Source organism: Microcebus murinus, chromosome 7 (assembly GCF_040939455.1).
Source record: "Microcebus murinus isolate Inina chromosome 7, M.murinus_Inina_mat1.0, whole genome shotgun sequence".
Taxonomy (NCBI): Eukaryota; Metazoa; Chordata; class Mammalia; order Primates; family Cheirogaleidae; genus Microcebus; species Microcebus murinus.
Window position 1 is genome coordinate 30,007,728 of NC_134110.1, and position 15,289 is coordinate 30,023,016.

Genomic DNA, 15,289 nt, shown 5'->3' on the forward strand with positions numbered 1-15,289 from the left:
ATAGGTGCTACAGTAATAGGGTATTGGGCAGGTGGGAGGGGGGAGGGGGGCGGGTATATACATACATAGTGAGTGAGATGTGCACCATCTGGGGGATGGTCATGATGGAGACTCAGACTTCTGGGGGGAGGGGGGGAATGGGCATTTATTGAAACCTTAAAATCTGTACCCCCATAATATGCCAAAATAAAAAAAAAAAATTGGGAGATTATCTGGGTGGGTGTAATGACAAGAGCCTTATAAACTAAAAACTTTCTCTGGCTGGTGGCAGAAGAAACTAGAAAAAGACAACAGAGGCTTCCTACAGTGGGCTTGGATCAGGAGGAAAGCAAACAGCTACCTGTGGGTGGCTGAGGAAGCTCAGAGCGGTCCCTGGCCCACAGGTAGCAAGCAAATGGGGACCTCGGCTCTGCCATGGCGAGGGTTGAATGAGGGGTACCAACAACTGAAGGGGTTTGTCAGCGGGGTTCTTGCCCAGAGACTGCAGAGTGAAATGTAGCCAGGCCAACACTTGCTGGCAGCCTTGGCAAACCCTGAGCAGACAACCCGTGACAGACACACAGGGGTTTCTGTTTCCACAGAGAAGTAGGAGTTGTGACTGGCAATTACATGGAAGTTATTTTGTTATATTTACCCATGACATTAATTATCACAGTGAGAGAATGAGTGATAGAAATGAGAAAAAAATTACATTATGGGGACTTATTTTTACTCTCCGTTGAATGCATAGCCACCAATTCTTGTGTATAATGACATATATATGTAGATTTCCTATTCCTGTTTAATACATCTTAGAAATTGAAACCATTTGTCATCCGGGCAGAGAAACGGTCCACAGGGACCGGAAGGAAGTGAGACAGAGAGTGTTCAGGAATCGTCTTTCCAGAGTCCCTGGCCAGCGTGACCGGTCGTCACAGACATGGAAGGACAGAGTGAATGAATGTCTCCTAACACTCCTTTCCTTTGTGGTGGAGCATGATGTTTTCAAAGCATGGATCCATTTTAATGAAGAGATTGGGTTTGAGGAAGCAACAGCAGGGAGTTGCTGGGAGTCAGTGCTGCACATTCACACTCTCCGCCTCCTCTCCAGGGCTCCTGCACTCAGGGGTGAAGGCCAGTGACAGGGAGGCCACCCATCTACGGGGCTCACCTGCACTTCTCCAACCCACTGGGGGGTTTAATCTAGTTTCCTGTCAGTGGCAGCAGAAGGCAAGGCAGGATATTGAGGAGCTGCCTGGAGTGGGGTGTGAGGTGGGGAAGAGTGAGCTCTGCCAGTTAGGTAGATAGGATCTCTGGCTCTTCTAGGGACGAGGGTGCCCTGCATTGGTGCTATCTTAAGCAATTGCTCCACCTGGGAAGAAGGCTAAGGGCGGGCACTACATTTTGGTGCTGCCCCACCGTTAATCCTATCCTGAGAAACTGCTACCCCTGGAGAAGGAGGGAACATGTTATCAATCTGGGAATTCCCCAGCCCTGGAATGCCAGGATTTGGAAAGTGACCTAGAATAACCTAAGGGTAATTGTTATGTCATCAGCTTAAATCTACATTGTGGTTCACCCCCGCCCGCTCCCCAGGTGGGCTTTCTTAAAGGGAGCCTGTATGCACAGATGGAATTTTGAAGACATCTATTGATCATTTGATAATATCCCACTCCTCCCAAGAGCCCCAGACCGGGTCAATAAAAGGAAACAATGTGAGAATGCAGTGAGGGAGTGGGTTAGTCGGTCTGAGAGAATGAGTTGGTCTAAAAGAGTGAGTCAGTCTGTCTCTCTCCACTGGTGAAGACAGACCCGTTTTGTTCTACAATAAAGAGCTGCTCATGTGAAATTGCTTCCTGCCCGGCGTTACTCCCTGGCATGGCCCCTGCTGGTGATTTTTCCAAGATAATAATCTGGACTTGGCGCTTTGGTAGGTCTGGTCATTCTTCGGCCAAGAGCACACCAAGAACTGAGGCCAGACCACCAACCTGACATGCCCACTGTAGGCAATTCAAAAGTGGCCGCAGCTGGCCTGGGAGCTGCGGTGAGGGGTGTGCTGGGCCCCAGGTAGGCCGCAGTGCAGGGCTCATGGTGCAGGGCAAATTCCTGCCCTAGATCACAGGGCCATCAGAGGGGAGAGGTGGTTCTGGGCACCCCGTTGTGGTCACCCCTCAACTGTTCCAAGCTCATTCTCATGGGGAAGCCCATGTCCTGGCTGTTCCACCCCTGCACACTCTCTTCCAGTCCTGCCAAAATAGTCTTCCCTCATTTCATTTCTCTCTCTGTTCAAAGGACACCTCCTGAAAGAGGCCTCCCTGACTTGCTCCCACTTTATCTAAAGCAAGACTGACCCAGGGGATCTACATAACACTGTCCCTTGTCACCACCCAGATGTACAGGACATATTGTGTAATTACCATACCCTTGTATGTGGTAGCCACCTTTGGTTCAAGTTGTCATTGTCACTCCCCCAGTGCCTGGCACACACTGAAAGGCACAGGCTAAGGGGAGGGGCCTTCTGGGACCAGACAGAGCTGTGCCCTGGGCTATCATACTTGCAGCCCTGCCCAGGCTGAGAAATGGCCCCAAGGCTGCCATGTCCAAGCTCCTGAAACCTGTGACTATGCTCCTTCACGTGGTAAAAGGGACTTTGCAGGAGTGATTGAGTCAATGGTGGGGAGGGATCTGGGTCACCTGGCAGTCCTAATGCCATTGCATGGGCTTTTATAAGAGAGAGAAAGACAGATTTGGCTGCAGTAGCTGCAGGTCTGACAAGGGAAGCAAGAAGCTGGAGCGATAGGAGGAGGGTCCAGGAGGCATGGAATGCTAGAACCTTCTAGAAGCTGGAACAGATTCTGCCCTGGAGCCTCTCGAAGGAACCAGCCTTGCCAGCACCTTGATTTTAACCCTGCATGACTCCTTTTGAACTTCTGACCTCCTAGAACTGTAAGATGATAAATGCATGTTGTTGGAAACACACACATTTGGGGTGATTTGTAACAGTAGCAACAGAAACTCAAACCTAGGCCTGAGACTGTGGAGCTACTTGGGAGTCACCAGGGGCAGCATTCTCCTCTCGCTATGAAACCTGAGGTGGAGCCACCGTGGCAATGGGGGACTGGGTACACATTGGCACCATCTGTCCATGCTGTGGGCACAGGTGAAATGAGGTCTCCAAAGAAAAGGGAGGTCAGAAGAGAATTCCAGATTGCAGCCAGACCTGACCACAGGTTATTTTTTTTCCCAATTAATTCAACATTTATTGAGAACTACTAATGTCAGGCATCAGGAATGCAAAGCTGGATCAAACATAATCTAGACCCTAAAGGAAATAAATGTCTGGAGGGATGGAGTCAGCTTTTAAAATTAAGGAAAAATACATCTGCCATGGTTCTAGCAGCTGGATGGGATGCATCCCGCCATGAGGAAAGGGCTTTGGGCTCCCAACTGCCCGGCACAAAACCTGCCCCACCACAGAAGTCCCCACAGTTTTTCAGGGACCTCTTGTGGTTGGGACTTGTCACCTGGGTGAGACTTGGCTGATGCACCTGACGTGGACTCCTGTGGGGGCTCCTCAGGCTGAAGCTACTCTTTTGAACCCAAGCTCCCTCCACCTCATCAAAGTCAGACGACTTGGGGAATCTACTGGCTCTACTGCAAGAATGTTCTAGTTCGTTCTCTCTCTCTCTCTCTCTCTCTCTCTCTCTCTCTCTCTCTCTCTCTCTCTCCCCCAGAACTCTCCTCCCAAGCTCTCTCTCTCTCATGTTCCAGAACTCTCCTCCCCAGCTGTGCCGGCTGCCAGCAGGCTCCACAAGGCCCCACACTGGCTGTGCCCCACCCTGCCAAGGCACTTCAGCGACTCCTGAGCCTGCAGGACCACCTACCTGCACAGCCTCAGCAGGCCCCCCCAAGACCCACTCAGGGCTCCACTCCCCAATCCAGCCTCCCCCAGCCACAGCCCCTGGGAGATGACACCCAGGCCACAAGGGTCCTCAACTCTACGTGGGCTTAATCCTTCACTCCCCCAGGGAGGTGCAGCCCCTGTTGAGCTCCCTGTCCCCACTCAGCCCTGACTCCCACGCCTCCTCCGGGGTCCCTCCAGGTCCTCAGTCCTGGGCCTCCATAGCAGATGTCTCCTGTATACTGAATCTACAGTTTGCACCCCTCATTTATGCTCCAACTACTCTGTCTTCTTTGTTTCCTTCACAGCCTTATTATAGCTCAGTCATTTAACGTGGTGGTCTGCATCCCTGGTTTCTGTCTGTGTCCCCACCAGCATGCCCAGGGGCACACACCTTCTTCTCTGCCTCCCCTCCCCACCTGGGACTCTGATCAGTGACACACTCACCATTCCTGCGACAGGGCCCGAGGTGCCCAGCACACTGTCTCTGCTCTACCTAGCTGGCACCTGGCACCAAGTGGGTGCTCAATAGACACGAGTAGGATGAGCTGGCATGAGGGGGGCTGGAAAGTAAGGAGGGAAAAGAGAGAGGAAGGGGTGAGACTGTCAAGAGCTTCGTGGTCATAGTCACAGGCCAGGCCCAGGCTGCCTGTTTATGAAACCGTTGCTATGCTGCAGGCAGCCAAATAAAGATGCCCTAGAGTTTAGGACCCATTGGAGTGGGGGCCTGGAGGAGGCCACACAGATTAAGCCATGTTCTCATCCAGTTCAAAATTACCCCTGCCTGGCTCATTTTTAGGAACAGTGCTCAGGAAGAAAAAGCAGAAGGGCGCCCTGGGCCATCACCTGTTCATGCTCTGCCTCTGGGGGCTGCAAAGCCCATTAGTAAGGGAGTGTCCTAACCGGACCCACACGGGCTGCCACGCCTGCTCTTCTGGGGGGCGCTGGCAGGAGAAGGCTCCCTCTGAGCCTTCCATGTCCTCATCCAAAAATTAGGACACAATCCATCACCTCTCCCAGGGCTGTGGTGACAGCCAGTAAGCAGGGCTAGCTGGAGAAAGGGCCCTAGCGCAGAGGGGGTTCGGGTCACCTGCTCTGACATGCGTGGGGCTCAGCGCTGGACAAAGGGCAAAGCGCACTCCCCCAAACCCCACCTCCCAACCCCCACGCTCAGCCCCTCTGCCGGCTCCAAACTTTCCAAACTTGTGGGCAGCTGCCGCACTAGTCGGTGGGCTATTTCAGACCGGGCTGTTAAAGGGACCAAAATATCTGGTGAAGTCTATAATTGGACAGAGTTGTCAGTCCCTCTCCTGGGGCAGCCTCTCTCCTGCCTGGCACCTAATGCTGGCCTGGTCCCCCAGACGCCTCCGGAGGTCCCTGCCCACCTTCACTCCAGCGCCCTGGCTGGCCACTGCCAGGCGCATCCCGGGCCTCTCTTCTTTCGCCTGGGGACGGCCCCTGCCCCGCGGGCCCCGCCCTCTCCGCTGTGCCCCGCCCCCGCCCCGCCCCACCGGCTCCCCCCGCGCCGGCGGCGCTCGCTCTTAGCCGGGAATCCCGGCTGCGCGGCCAGTTTGCCCCTGGGGAGGCTCCAGACAGCTTTGTTCTTGGGCAGCCGCGAGGCTGGCTGAGGCTGCTGCATTTCTCCCCAAGGAAGAGTCTCCCCCTCTTTCCCTAATTGTCTGTGTCTCACACACTTCTTTTATTCTGTAACTTCCAAGCCTTACCTTCTAACTGTATGCATTCAGTTACTTGTTTCAAAGTCGGCTCTCTCTCTCGGCCCGGCCTGGGGGAAGCCTCCAGACCAGACGCATTGCAAGTTTTGTCTAGAGGTTGAGTTTGTTTGAGTTTTGTGGGAGAGGGTGGGCGGGCTGCTGGCAGGTGCCCCCCAACAGGGGGCTGCCTGGGGCTGGCATCTTCTCCTGGAACTGTTTCCACTGGACCTGGGCCCAGGACTGGAGCCCCAGCTGGCGTTCCTGAGAACTTCTCCCTGACAGGTAAGACCCGGCACTCTGCTGCAGGTGCTGGAGGTCACAGGCTTCAGCTTTCACTGTCTTCCCAGGTGACAATGAGGGAAGGAGAGGTGGGTGGGCGCGGCCTGGAGAGAGTGTTCTCTGCAAGTGTGTTCTCTACAGTGTGTCTCCTGGACACACTTAGCCCTCTAGAGAGAGACAGCAACTTAGAGAGGATATGTCTGCGCTTTGCCTAAACTTCAGGGTAAAGTGGAGCAAAGTCTGTGAGAACACAGCTGTTTGATTCTAGCTGAGCAGCCCCAGAAGGCAGGGGCCCAGGGATGGCCACGAGAGTCAAATGCCAGAGCTTTTCTTGGTGTTGCTACTTTTAAAGTCATGGATATATGCCGGTCTCTTTTGACTTTCCAGTAAGAAATCTGGAGTAACAGGAGAGAAAGATGGGGGGAAATGGATAGGGTGAGGGTTAGCTTCCCTTCAGTTTTACATTTACTCTCAAAGAACTTTGCCTTCTTGATCTAAATTTATATTTCTTTCCTATGTGAGAATTTTACCCACTCCCCAACCTCCTCTAGGTCAGAGAGGTGTTTTTGTTCCCCCTTTCCCCCTGCATATCATATTCTGTAGCAGATCAGAGTTTCTTGTCTCGTTTATAAAGCATATTTGGTATTAGGTGTGTTACTGGAAAATGTGCCTTCACTTCTCCCCACTCAAGGGGAGACTCAGAGGTGACAGGCAGACACACATATCAGGCATCTGCCAAAGGAGGCACCACCACTGGCCTGTCCAGGTGCTCTGTGTTGGGTCCCTCCTTGGAACTTCTTTCCATTAGTTGTCATCTTTGAGAGCCCCGAGCCAGCATGTCTGTGTCCACATGGCTCATTCCAGCTCCTAATCGATCTCTCATTGATGATTTATGCAGGGCAGATCCTAGAAATCTGAGGACCACATCTTCAGACTCCTTCTAGTTTAGTTCAGAGGGTTGTTCCAGGAAGTTCTAAATTGCAGGGCTTCTGTTTTGTAAAGGCTTCTGACCGGGTGCACTGCCCGGCTGCGTGCAGTCAGTGTGGTTGAAGGGTGTGAGCTTTGCCATTAATCTTGGCTTCCAAGCCTAACTTTGTTGCTTTATCTAACTGCCTTGAGTCAAGTGACTGTGCCCTGTGAGCCTTAGTTTCCTCGTTTGCTGAGTTGAGCTGATGGAAGGGACAGTCAGGAAACATGGAAGTGTCTGGTACATGATTGACGTGCATCTCAGTTTGCTTCTGCCTTGCAGACCTGGGCACTGTGGAAGGAAGCACCCCAACCCCACCCTAGGTTTCCCTATGGCTCTGCTACTGAGGAGCCACACACCTGCCAGAAATTGTCACCTCAATGTTGTTGAGCCTCCCTTATTAGGCAAGAGGTGGGATCTGATGAGAATATGCTTTCCCAGGCACTCGGGAGAGGCCCCAGGGGATACACGGGCCCTTTACCATCTTTGGAGCAGAAAATTGTTTGCATCTGGTTTTCCTGTGTTTTGTTCAAAATTTCATCAGAATCTCAAAAGATTTTATACCTACGAAATGATGAAGTACTCCACGGACTGATCCAGTCCACAGTTTTAATGCTTCATGGGTTGTTTTAATTATTTGCCAACATAAATTGTTTAAGAGACTTCACATATGAGTCTTAACCTCTGGTTTCTCTTTTGGCTTGAATCCCTGCAAGGCCCTCAGCAGCTGGAGTTGAGGGGCAGCCACCCACTTCAGACAAGGCCTGTGCTCTCTGGTCATCTGCCATCATCTGTGTGACCAGCAGGGGATCTCTAGGCCTGCTCTGGGCTGGATGATCTGAGTTATCTCTGTCTCTGACTCCAGTGAAAGAGGGTCACAGATAAGTGCACATCCATTCGGAAGAGAGAAACCAGGATATCCTGGGATTAGAAGCCATGGCTTTTGTGCAAAGAAAAATACTACCCTTGGAGGGTTCTCTCATGCAGAGGAGACGGTGGCCTTGGGCATCTAGAGGGCAAGGGGCAGTTGATTGGCTCTAGGAGGACTAGTGAGGAAGTTTCACTGGATACTGGGTTCCAGTTCAGTTGGATGAGCTGTCCAGAAACAGTAGGGATAGACTCATTAGGTGGTGAGTTCCTCACTATGAAAGGTATTCAAACACAGACAGGTCGTATAGCCATTTCTCTGGAATATTGGAGGGCTGATCTAAACCTGAAATGCTTGGACCAGGTGAGCTTTTAAGGTCTATCCTTGCTTTAGATCCTGCAATTTCTAAGAGCTTCCTTTCCAGTCTTCAAAGTCTATTAGTGCTGTTCTGCCTCCTTCCCTTCCCTTGACAATGCTGATGGAGGTTATTATAGAGGTTAAACACAGGTTATGTGGTTCCTATGGCCCAGAACCAGGAACTATGTGTGTGTATGTGCCATTCATATCTCAGTGTTAAACAAGGAAACGAAAGGTCAGAGAGTTTGAATGACTTACCTGAGGATAAGCAGAGAGAATAAAGAGAAAGCAGGATTCAAAGCTCATTTTAATTTAAAAAAGGCCTTTTCCCTCATGTTTAGAATGATGCATGCCTTCCAAGGAGAACCAGAAAATGAGAAAGGCCCACAGGGATATTTTAGGGTAAGAAAGGTCTCTGAAGATTTATTTTAGCCAATCCCCTATTCAAGAATTGAAGACACACTGGGTTACCAGACAAAAATTACTGCAAAATCAGGGAAGAACAGGCATGGGAAGATGGGAAAAATGCAATTCCCCATTTCACAGATGAGGGAATAGAGTCCTGAGTGTGGGAGTGACTTGCCTGATTTGGACTTGGAGACAGAGTTGGTCTCAAACACAGGTTCCATGAGGCACCAGGACACATAGGGGTTGACCCTCTGATCTCCCACCTAGTACTTATATTATGTGTGTGCACGTGTGTCTGTGTGTACATGGTTGTGTGTGTGTGTTGGAGGCAGGATGGTGCCTGAGATAACCAGTCCAAGGTTGGAGGGGCTAGAATGACAATTCCTCCTTTGCACAGAGTTTCTCAAATCAATGAGTGAGTAGATAAATGACCACATGAATGAATAATTGAATGAATGAGTAATATGCTATGACCATTCCTCGGGGATTTATTATTTAGCTGAATCGATCACTTGCTTTGTGGTTTTATTAAGTACTATCTTGTGTTGCTTCTTAACATTCCTGCAGGTGGGTGAGCCATGATGGGCCAACCATTCCCTTCATGCCATTGCAGTGAGCATCTTTGTTTGTGTGCTATATTTCCCCCACTTGGCAATGATGTACCTCAGATTATTCCCAAGGAATAAGAGTACAGGGTCAAAGTCATGGGCATTTTGGTGGTTCTCAGGAGGTATTAGGACTGAGCATTTGTGAGAGGCTAGAAGCTGGGAACATCACAATGCAGATGAAGGGAAGTCCTGGCAGGTGCCCAGGGAATGTGCAGGGTGGACCCACCAGCCTTTCTGTGCTCATGCAGATGCCCAGCTGGAAGCAACCCAGGCTTGCTTGTTGTGACAAACCCATTTGATACTAGTTTCCTCCTACTGTCCACTTGCCTTAACTTGCACACTCCCAGTTACTGGAAGCTCATTACTTCTCATTAACTCTGGTTAAATTCTGGTAGAGATCAGAGTATCTTTAATTTTATTTTTTTAAGTTTGGCTCATGATACAATTTTGAAAATAAAAAAAAAAAAAACTCTTTTGGTTGGACCTATCGCTAAGGAGAAGCCTTTGCTTTAACTGCATGTTAGCAGGTCTAGGCCAATGGAAGTGGGCCTTGGCTGCCTGGGAGCTGGGTGGGGTACACTCTGCTCTTGATTCTATAAAGATAAGAAAAAGCAAGTCAACCACAAAGATGAATTAAATAAACTCTTATTTAAAGAATGAGTATAAAACTTCCCTGTGCAAGGTGAGTAAGTTCTAGAGATCTGGCATATAACATTGTGCCTATACAACAATACTATATTGTGCACTTGAAAATCTGTTAAGAGAGTAGATCTCATGTTAACTATTCCACAAAGAAATAAAACAAAATAAAATAAAATGAAACATAACCACAAACTTCATTGTGATTATAAATTAAGAGTGACCACATGGAGTTTTGCCAAAAGATCACTATTTTATAGTCTCTACATTTGAAAGCTGTAGAGTGACCATGGCCAATACCTTGTCCAGTTCCCTTATCTGATGCCTAAATCCTGTCACATCACCAGGTTCTTGTCTACCTTCTCCTTGCCCACCTCCAGTGGCAGAGGGATTGCCACCTCCTAAGGCAGCCTTATAATGCACTTTTGGATATCTGGTTAAAAGTTCTTCCCTTGATACAAATGAAAGCTCTCTCCTTGCCACTTCCATCTGTCAGTTATTTCATTTTTTCCCAGGACATCTTTGAGCTCTGTGAAGACAAAAATAATGTGGCCCCAGATCCTATCTGAGATTGAGTGCCATTGGGTGCCAGGCAGTATGTTGGACATTCTCACACATGTACTTTACTCCTGTGAATTAGCTATACTGTTACCCCCTTTACAGATGGACAAACTGAGGTTTATGGACATTTAGTCCCATAGCTAGTCAATGGCAGACCCAGAATTTAAACCCATATCTTAGCACAAAGCCCATGCTTTTAACAAAAATTACGGGCTGTCTTAAACAAATAAGGTAAATGTATATAATTCCTAAAAAAAAGAAAATGTACTATTTGGGCGACCTTTTTCTCTGTTATTCCTTGTCAGAATGTTTTAAATTATAAAAGAAATCAAATCATATTGTTTCAAATGGAACAATATCGGCAATCCTCCTATTTCTCACCTCCCAACGTGGCCAATAGTAACATCCTGTGCTTCCACAGCCTTTTCTCTATCCAAACATAAACATCAATCAAAATCCAGCATTTGAACAATTTGGGAACAATAACCAATGAATACTAAAAAACATGTTTCTTTAGCACAATGTCTGGCCCCTAGGAGGTACCCATAAATAAGTGAAGAGTTGTATTGTTATACTTTGTTTTTCCTGGTCTAATGCTTGCTGTGAGATTCCATTGAGGGTGGTGCTGTGGTCCCCACTGTTTGTAGCACTGAGTGTGCCTTTGGGTGGGGGATGGAGGGAGAAAGAGAAGGAATGCAGAAATAAATGTCTGTGTGGATAGGTGCTATGGTTTGAATGTGTCCCCCAAAAGTTCGTCATCCCCAATGCAACAGTGTTGGGAGGTGGGGCCTATCAAGAGGTGATTAAGTCATGAGGGTAGAGCTCTCATGAATGGATTAACGTTGCTATTGCAGAAAACAGGTTAGTTATTGCAAGAGTGTGTTATAGAGCGAGTCTGGCCCCTGGGGCCTCTCTCTATTTCACACGCTTGGTTTTGCCTTCTGTCTTCCACCATGGGGTGGCCTTCGCCAGATGCCTGTGCCATGCACTGGGGTTTCCCAGCCTCCAGAACTGTGAACCAAATAAATCTCCTTTTATAATAAATTACCCAGTCTGGTATTATAGCAACAGAAAATGCACAATGGGCAGCGAGTGAATAGACTAATTAAAGAATGAATGAGAAAGCAAATACACGAATGGATAAATGAATGAGTGAATTAATGGATTAGCAGCAACAGGTTTGATTAGCTGTTCCTGGATGGTTTTGCAGGTGAAGGGGAAAGAAAGTGGGATTGCAGTGGTCCTTTGTTCAGATGGAACCCTTCAGGGGGCTGTTCTTATATCCTTCTTGCTAAATTCTCCCTCCAATAACTGCTCAGACTGTTTAAAAGCCCAACTTGGCTAGACATGGCAAAGTGCGAGGGTAATGAGCAGAATTCCCTCCCACATGCTCCTTTGCTGGCGACAAATCCAGGAGCTTCTGCCCAGCTTTGGCCTGGGAGTCCCAGCACAGTGGAGACAAAGCCACAGGCTCTGGGAGGAAATGGGCTGGAGGACCCCACATTGTGATGGCTGACAAACATCTCTTGGTACTTCTGTGTTGAGCACATTTGTGAATCAGTTTCCTGGGAAGATACTCATACTGCAGAGTCTCCCTGCCCAGCTCCTCCCTGGTGCAGGCCTGACTGTGTCTGTGTGCTCACGCCCATGGAAAGGCAGGGTCCTTGTAGGATCTGAGGCTACTTCTTGGAAGAAAATAAGCATCTTTGGTGACTAGGATAAAAAAGTAAGTCTTGTGCCAATCCACATGCTTATTCTGTTCTCAGGAAATAGAAGTTTCAACATTATTTTTTAAAAATTAGAAAAAATAAAAGAAAGCTCCTTCTTTCAAATTTAAACATACAGTTCATATACTCAACCCATTTATTCATTTCTCTCTGTTACACTGATACATGGAGCACCTGCTCTGTGCCCATCACTGTTCCAATCACAGAAGGAAGACAGACTAGAGATATAATCCCTAGGTCTAAGGAGCTCAGTGGAGAAGACAGAGAAATAAATAGATAACCTTCAATACAACTGTGGAGTGCTAAAAACCAGGTGTCTGTGGGAGCCTAGAGAAGATAGCGGCACACTTCCTGCTTGGGAAATCAGGGAAAACTTCACCCAAGGGAAGGCGTGTAAACTGGGTTTTGAAGGATGAATAGGAGTCTGCTTGGCAAGGAAAAGATACCATCTCTAAAATAACAGTGGAGACAATGTCAGGAGTTAGGAAAAGAAAATGCTGGTGTTTGAGGAGCGGAGAGAAGTCTGTGAGATTGGAGAATAAGGTTCATGGGGTGTGGTGTGAGGGTGGTATCAGACTGAGGCCGGGCTCAGAGAGCCAAGAGAAGCCCTGAAGCTGGGATAGAACATGAAGGGATCAGTCTCTTCTGTGAAATCTATGCGTGGGGTGAGCAAGGCCCTTTGCAAATTCAGAGTACAATAAACAGGGGATTTATAACCTGGCATGGATGTAGGCATCTCCCTCTCAGAAAGGAAACTGTCCTCAGAGGGTGTGTGGCATGGGAGACCCTAGGGGCAGACATAGAAACTTGTTTTAGAGTCTACAAAGTCTTGTAAGGCAGGGATTCCAAATAGCCCAGTTGCCTGAGGTTATCTGGAATGAAACAGAGTTCTAAACTTGGAAAGGGTATCTCAGGCCTGGGTTCACCTCAGCCACTTGGTCCTTCTTCAGTTTCCTTCTCTAAAGACAGCTAACATAACTGAAGTGCCAACATTTTAGAATTCTGAGATGCACTTAGGGCCTTGCAAAGTAGTGAGCTCCTGATCGCTGGAAACATCCAAGAACACATAGAGGGGCAGACAGAGGGCTCAAGCATGGGCTGATGGAGAGTGTGGGGGTACGCTGTGCTCTCTGACAGGGCTCTCTATATGGTGGTGCAGAAAGTACCGTCAGCATGAAATAAGCACTAAAAAGGATTCTCTGGTAAGGACAGCTTCCTTTTATCAGGTGCTCGTAGTTTATCATGTATCCATCTATTTAGAGATAATTTTAAGGCTGACATTGATATTTTAACAGCAGTTGGAACTCTAATTCTGCAATGCAAAGCAACTGATGAGATAGATTAGTACCTTCTTTTTACAGATGAGGCAACTGAAGCTTCCAGAGAGAGACTCTCTGGGATCACATGGCCAGTGAGTGGGGAGGCAGGGACTATGTGGCATCTTTGTGGCCCCATGGCCCATAGCTCTCCCACTGTGCCATCTATCTCATGTGTCACAGGAGTGCACTCATTATTCTCCCCCAGAAAAAGGGGCGCCTGCTGGGGTGGCACCTCCAAAATCAGCGTGGATGCTGGAGCACTATTTATAGGTATTGTTTCAGCAGACCAGACGCTGCTCAAAATAAATTAAACAGAAATATCTTTCAGTGTCCTCAAGACCCTGTAATCTGAGACAATCTCTTGTGAAATGAACTGAAACATTGCACTCGGCAGAGGAGGGGGAAGAAAGAAGAAAAAAATGGGAAGAATTCAATACGGAAAATGTGAAAGAAATGAAAATGGGATAATTACAACTCTAAGATGTACAAAGAATCTAATATAACAATAAAGAGCTTTTTTTGTGTGCTGATGGGTGGGGCCAGCCTGTGCAGCCCGGTTGGCCCAGGAAGGATGCAGGAGTGGGGTCCCTGGGTAGATTTTGGGAGTCAGCCCTTAGAGGTGGAGATTGAATGGGGTAATTCTGGGGCTGCATCTCTAAACAGAGTTGTCAATCAAGGATGAAAGGAGAGAAAGAGGAGACAGGATACAGAGGCGAGCAGGAGTTTAAGAAGCAGGGTTGCCTGCTGGGAGAGGCCGGGTGAGCTCCGCAGATGAGGCGGCTGAGTCTGCCAGGCTTTGCCAAGTGCAACAAGTGCCTGCTCCGTGGTTTTCAAGTGGAAGAACTCCAGCTCACATTGGCTTAAGTTTAAGAAATGAGGGTGGGGAAACATTTGTCTCATGTGACACAAAAACTCTGGGCTCTGGGTACCTCTGGACTTTGGGCAACACTAGGGTAAAATGCTTAAGGGAAGCATCTTGTCTGATCCCCTTGGTGTGCAGCTTCACTCTCCATCAGAACCCCCCAGTGTGATGGCACGTGGCCATCAGCATCTCTAAACTCAGCACCTCTAGTGGACATATCCCTCTCTACCCAGAAACTCATCCTCAGCCAGGGGACTGTGGAGTGCTCATCGGCTCAGTCTGGTCCCATGCTACCCCGTAGCCAAGAAAGCAGGGAGAATTCGCACAAAACACATCTACTGAGAGTAGGACAGAAGTTTTCACCAAAAGCAAAAGATGGGCTCTGCTACCTGCAGGAGGGAGGCTCAAAAGGAAAAAGCAGTCATGGGACCAGGCAGGAAGCCATCCCTGGGGCGTGGGAACCCAGAGGGGGACCAGGTGGAAATGGTCTCTGCATACTCCTTGTCTGCACACAAGGCCAAAGTGCACGGCTATTCTCGCCCAACTCCACTTAAAACCCATTAGACTCAACGCCTGTGTGGACTGAAACATATGATTCACAATTTAGGAGCATTTTTACTACGTGTCATTTAAAGCACAAAAATCAAACCACAACATTCAAGGCCCCACAGTCTGTCCCAGGTTGTACTTTCCATTTTTAACTTTATTCCCTCTTGGAGGCAGCTGGTCATCCTCAGAGTGGAGCCGCCTAGAATGTGAATCCAGCTTCTGCCCTTTAATAACTGCGTGGCCTTGAGCAATGCCCTGGCCTCAGGGGTTCAGTCTGTGAAAGGGGTCGGTAACTGAGCAGGCAGGCGACTGTGGGAATCCATGTGGCTGAGTAGATAAATATTTTGGCTCAGAACCTGCTGCATGGTGGATGCTCAATGAATCTTGAATTCACAGATAAATCAGTTAATAGAAAGACCTTGAGTGGATCAGTGGTAGGGAGGGGACATTTTTCTTATTTACCTGCCAGTCCTGTGAGCCTCATCCAGGAGTGATTAATGGTGCTAACGCTAAAGTCACCACCCTGAACTACTGAAATTCAGTGGCATATGAG

The 15,289-nt window shown here is 48.5% G+C and overlaps 1 protein-coding gene across 1 annotated transcript in view; it reads left to right on the plus strand.

Moving 5' to 3' along the window:
* Positions 1–5,764: 5,764 nt before the first annotated feature.
* The window catches only part of COL22A1 (collagen type XXII alpha 1 chain), a 274,147-nt gene continuing 264,622 nt past the window's right edge, over positions 5,765–15,289 (plus strand). Inside the window, exon 1 of the mRNA XM_012735953.2 lies at positions 5,765–5,874. The gene's annotated coding sequence lies outside the window, so the exon portion shown is untranslated. The remainder of the gene's footprint in view (positions 5,875–15,289) is intronic.